The sequence below is a fragment of the Anolis carolinensis genome, unplaced genomic scaffold (genome assembly GCF_035594765.1).
Source record: "Anolis carolinensis isolate JA03-04 unplaced genomic scaffold, rAnoCar3.1.pri scaffold_7, whole genome shotgun sequence".
In the NCBI taxonomy this organism is placed as follows: Eukaryota; Metazoa; Chordata; class Lepidosauria; order Squamata; family Dactyloidae; genus Anolis; species Anolis carolinensis.
Window position 1 is genome coordinate 22,087,585 of NW_026943818.1, and position 6,694 is coordinate 22,094,278.

The following is a 6,694-nucleotide window of genomic DNA, read 5'->3' on the forward strand; positions in this document are numbered from 1 at the left end:
AGGTCATGTGGCTGGCATGACTGCATGGAGCACCGTTACCTTCCCGCCGGAGTGGTACCTATTGATCTACTCACATTGGCATGTTTTCGAAATGATCGGTTAGCAGAAGCTGGAGCTAACAGCAGGCGCTCACTCCGCTCCCGGGATTTGAACCTGGGACCTTTCGGTCTGCAAGTTCAGCAGCTCAGCGCTTTAACACACTTCGCCACCGGGGATCCGGTGTATTATTATTATTACATGTATTATTTTCCTGTATTATTATTATTATTATTATTATTATTATTATTATATTATGACACAGCAAACAAGATAGACATGCTGGATTTCGTATCACAAAATCACAAGTCGAACACTTCCCAAGTGTCTAGGACTGTGTGGTGTATTTTCGGATGATGCGTGCAGATCCCAGTAGAGTGGCCTTTTGCATAAATAAATAATATATATAAATATATCTAAATAATATATATAAATAATTAATTTATTAGTAGTAGTAGTAGTAGTAGTATTACATGTATTATTTTACTCTATTATTATTAAAAGGATAATAATAATAATAATACTTTATTTATACCCCACCACCATCTCCCCGTGGGGACTTGGGGCAGCTCACAATGTTACAAAAGTAACAGCACAAATACATAAACAATACACACAGTTTAAAACACAAGAAGATGATAAAACAGAAGTTAAAACAAAGGTTTATACAACAGTAATAATATCAATAGTAATAATATCAAACAACCACCAATGCAATTCAGTCAACTTCAAAGGTAGGGGGGACTATAGCAGCAATCTATATATATAAAAGAGTGATGGCATCACGGCGACCCACAAAACAACAAAACTACAGGCCCCCCCAACCTCGAAATTTGACAACACAACCCATCATCCATGCCTCTAGGTTGATACAACAAAAAGAAAAGAAAAATAAAGTCCTAATTAGAGGGAGAGGAATAATTGCTTTTATTCAATTGCTGCCAGTTAGAAGGCTAAGCTCCTCCCACTTGGTCTCCTAGCAACCCAATCAAAAATAATAATAAACACTAAAAAATAATTAAAAACACTAAAAGATTAATACAATAAAATACTATAACAGAAAATAACTAAAAATAATACAAGAAAATAATAAAATATAATAAATAAAAAGATAACTTACAATAAAATTAATTAAAAAAATACAAATGTCAAATAAAAATTACACAACAATTTTTTAACCAATACCACCACCACTTTGCCACAGCAACGCGTGGCCGGGCACAGCTAGTATAAGATAAAATCATTAGATTAAAATATCCCAGTGAAAGGAACCTAATAACATTCAGAATAGAATTATAATGAGGCTGGTCATCCAATGCACATTTACATTGAAGAAGATGAGAATAATGATTTAATCAGAGTTGGACAGCCTTATCTTAAATTTGGGCTTTATGTAAATATTCAAAAACATTTAACCTACTGATGCCTCAATTAATGTAAATTTATTGGTATCTCGGCTTATACTAGAGTCAATGTTTCCCAGTTTTTTTGTGGTAAAATTAGGTGCCTCGGCTTATATTCGGGTTGACTTATACTTGAGTATATACGGATTTAATAGTCAGTGGGATGAGAAGCCCCTTCCAGGCTTTGTTGGGAACTTGAATGGGGTTTCTTGAGTCCTACCTCCAAAGCCTGGTCAGTACCTTGGACAGCTCCCTGAGAATGGAGGCCACAATTTCAATGGGACCCATAGGCAAACTGTAGCCCAGGGGTCCCCAAACTAAGGCCCGGGGGCCGGATGCGGCCCTCCAAGGTCATTTACCTGGCCCCCGCCCTCAGTTTTATAATATAATATTTTTGTATTAGTTTTAATAAAATAATATATTGTATATACATATAATATTGATAATAATATTATGTTATACAATATAATACTAATAATAATACCATATAATAATATTAATTATATGTCGGGCTGTGGCACAGGCTGGAGAGCAGCCGCAATGAATCACTGCAATGAATCACTCTGACCAGGAGGTCATGAGTTCGAGGCCCGCTCGGAGCCTATGTTTGTCTGTCTTTGTTCTATGTTAAAAGGCATTGAATGTTTGCCTATATGTGTAATGTAATGTGATCCGCCCTGAGTCCCCTTCGGGGTGAGAAGGGCAGAATATAAATGCTGTAAATAAATAAATAAATATATTACATATTATATAATAGTATAGTGGTATAGTTCAATATAGAATTATATAATGCTAATATTGTGCTATGCTAATAATATAATATATTGTACTAGCTGTGCCCGGCCACGCGTTGCTGTGGCGAAGTATGGTGGTATGGGAAATAAAGTATTGAGGAATTGGTGGTAGTTAAGGTGCCGGCCTGTTTATGTTGGATAAGTAAGACTCTACTGTATATTTATAATCTTATATTATCTGCTTAGAACTGGATTATATGAGGCCCCTTCTTCACAGCTGGATAAAATGCACACTGAAGTGGATTATATGGCAGTGTGGAGTCAAGATCATTCAGTTCAAAGCAGATAATATAAGATTCTAAATGGGTTATATAGCTGAGTCTACACTGCCATATAATCCAGTGCAAATTAGATAATCTGTGGAAGAGGCCTAAGTGAAGCCTAAGTCTGCCTGTCCCCTGGGCTGAGTCGGTTGCTAGGAGACCAAGTGGGCGAAGCTTAGCCTTCTAACTGGCAGCAATTGGATAAAAACATTTATTCCTCTCCCTGTAATTAGGACTTTATTTTTCTTTTCTTTTTGTTGTATCAACCTAGAGCCGTGGATGATGGGTTGTGTTGTCAAATTTCGAGGTTGAGGGGCCTGTAGTTTTGTTGTTTTGTCCGCTGCCCTGATGCCATCACTCTTTTACATATATAGATGTACATATAGCTGCTCTGAGTCCCCTTCAGGGTGAGAAGGGTGGGATATAAATGTAGTAAATAAATGAAGTAAATAAATAATTAATTTTAGACTTAGGCTCGGCCAAAGTCTGAAATGACTTGAAGGCACACAACAACAACAATCCTAATTAACTTGACTATCTCATTGGCCAGTAGCAGGCCCACACTTTCCATTGAAATCCTGATAGGTTTATGTTGGTTAAAATTGTTTTCATTTTTAAATATTCTATTGTTCATTCGTTGTTGTTGTTGTTTCACTACAAATAAGACATGTGCAGTATGCATAGGAATTTGTTTTTTTTTTCAAATGATAATTTGGCCCCTCAACAGTCTGAAGGATTGTGGACCCGCCCTCTGCTTCAAAAGTTTGAGGACCCCTGCTGTAGCCAATTCCTGGGAAGGGGCAGAACCGGCATGAATGCACCGTTGGTCTAACAAGCAAATCCGTATCTCGCGTTGCATCCAGAGCCTCGTCTTGTGTCTGACATGCCATTCTTTCCCCTTTCCAAGCGGATGGTCTGACAGCTCGGATTGTGCTGACGTTAACATGGCTTTGGGGAGACTCTGGGCTGACGTGCTCTCGGCTTTGTATATCTTTGTCAAGAAGGGAGACATCTCTGTCCTTCAGGCCTTCTCAAAATAGCAGCCGCGTTCAGAGAAATCCAGTGATCTGTTAAGCAGAAAGCGGCTGTCCTCTCAGCAGTCTTTGTTGTTGTTGTTGTTATTGTATATTTTATCTCTCTTCTTTGTTCTCTCACCATTGACCCTTTCTGTTCAGTGATCCAAGATATAAAATAAACCAGAGTCTGGAAACATGGAAACAACAGTCTGAGTTCTTTCCTACTCAGGGAGTACATACAGTAGAGTCTCACTTATCCAAGACTCGCTTATCCAAGGTTCTGGATTATCCAAGGCATTTCTGTAGTCAATGACTTCAATATATTGTGATATTTTGGTGCTAAATTCGTAAATACAGTACAGTAGAATCTCACTTATCCAACATAAACGGGCCGGCAGAACGTTGGATAAGCGAATATGTTGGATAATAAGGAAAGATTAAGAAAAAGCCTATTAAACATCAAATTAGGTTATGATTTTACAAATTAAGCACCAAAACATCATGTTATACAACACATTTGAGAGAAAAAGTAGCTCAATACTTAGTAATGCTATGTAGTAATTACTGTCTTTATGAATTTAGCACCAAAATATCATGATGTATTGAAAACATTGACTACAAAAATGCGTTGGATAATCCAGAATGTTGGATAAGCGAGTGTTGGATAAGTGAGACTCTACTGTAATTACAACATAACATTCCTGCATATTGAACTACTTTTTCTGTCAAATTTGTTGTATAACATGATGTTTTGGTGCTTAATTTCTAAAATCATAACCTAATTTGATGTTTAATAAGCTTTTCCTTAATTCCTCTTTCTTATCCAACATATTCGCTTATCCAACATTCTGCCCTCCCGTTTATGTTGGATAAGTGTGACTCTACTGTATATGAACTACTTTTTCTGTCAAATGATGTTTTGGTGCTTAATTTGTAAAATCATAACTTAATTTGATGTTTAATAGGTTTTTCCTTAACTCCTCCTTATTATCAAACATATTCACTTATCCAACATTCTGCCGGCCCGTTTATGTTGGATAAGTGAGACTCTACTGTACAACAAATTTGACAGAAAAAGTAGTTCATTACACATTAATGCTATGTAGTAATTACTGTATTTACAAATTTAGCACCAAAATATCATGATACAGTAGAGTCTCACTTATCCAAGCCTCGCTTATCCAAGCTTCTGGATTATCCAAGGCATTTCTGTAGTCAATGTTTTCAATATATCGTGATATTTTGGTGCTAAATTCGTAAATACAGTAATTACAACATAACATTACTGCGTATTGAACTACTTTTTCTGTCAAATGATGTTTTGGTGCTTAATTTGTAAAATCATAACTTAATTTGATGTTTAATAGGTTTTTCCTTAACTCCTCCTTATTATCAAACATATTCACTTATCCAACATTCTGCCGGCCCGTTTATGTTGGATAAGTGAGACTCTACTGTACAACAAATTTGACAGAAAAAGTAGTTCATTACACATTAATGCTATGTAGTAATTACTGTATTTACGAATTTAGCACCTAAATATCATGATACAGTAGAGTCTCACTTATCCAAGCCTCGCTTATCCAAGCTTCTGGATTATCCAAGGCATTTCTGTAGTCAATGTTTTCAATATATCGTGATATTTTGGTGCTAAATTCGTAAATACAGTAATTACAACATAACATTACTGCGTATGGAACTACTTTTTCTGTCAAATGATGTTTTGGTGCTTAATTTGTAAAATCATAACTTAATTTGATGTTTAATAGGTTTTTCCTTAATTCCTCCTTATTATCCAAGATATTCGTTTATCCAAGGTTATGAATTTAGTACCAAAATATCATGCTATATTGATAACATCGACTGCAAAAATGCGTTGGATAATCCAGAACACTGGATAAGCGAGTGTTGGATAAGTGAGACTCTACTGTAGTAATTTAATGCTTATATTGTGCTATGCTAACAATATATTGTATGTTCATTTGATTTGTGAGCCGCTCTGGGTCCCCTTCGGGGTGAGAACAGCGGGATATAAATGTAGTAAATAAACAAACAAACAAACAAATAAATAATGGATCTGGAACACCATGGATGATGGGACTTGCAGTACCTTCACTGATACTATCACCCCCCACCCCACCAACAAAGGACTGGGCACAGAGAAGCCCCATGACCAACTGAACATACTGCAGGGGTTAGTGGGAATGGACCTTCATACTGGGAGTTATAGTTCACCCTTATCCAGAGACCACTGAACCCAGCGCCGGGCTGTGGCACAGGCTGGTGAGCAGCCTGCTGCAATAAATCATTCTGACCATGACGTCATGAGTTCGAGGCCAGCCCGTGACGGGGTGAGCACCTGTCAATTAAAAATAAAAAATAGCCCCTGCTCGTTGCTGACCTAGCAACCCGAAAGATAGTTGCATCTATCAAGTAGGAAATAAGGTACCACTTATAAAGTGGGGAAGCAAATTTAACTAATTTACGATGCTAGAATGAGGAAGTGCCCTCACAGTGGATGATGAAGCAGCTGCTTCCCCCTGTGGCCAGAATCGAACATCCCCTCAGGAGAAGGTTAAATTGCCTTTGTGTCTGTCTCTGTCTCTGTTCTATGTGTATATGGGCATTGAATGTTTGCCCTATATGTATATAATGTGATCCGCCCTGAGTCCCCTTCGAGGTGAGAAAGAAGGGCGGAATATAAATATTGTAAATAAATACATAATAAATAAATCTGGACCAAACTTGGCTCCTCTGTTCCTCCCTCTCTCTCGCTCTCAGCTTCCACCTTGTTCTGTCTGTCTTTCGTTCTCTCTCCCCCACAGCATTCAGGTCATATTGCGTCCTGTGAAATATATATAATGACATCTGTGTTCAACATTCTGGCTCGAAGGTCTGGCAGTGGTTTTTACGATGCCTGCGGGAGAGGTAAAGCTTCCAGTCGAGTTGCACAAAGGTCGTGGTTACTGGTATTTTCCCTCCTCGGAGCTGAAAAGGAGCTCAGTTTGGGCAAAGCAGAACAAGCCCACATAGAGGGAAGGCTCTTGGGGAGAGGCAAAGCATAATGCTCCATGTAAAGACAAAACTCTGTGTGTGCTTTCTTGCGAGGGAGAAATGCCAGGTCTGGGAAGTGAGACTTCATGGCCTTTACTTGGACGGAACGATTTGTAAGCTTTGGCTCG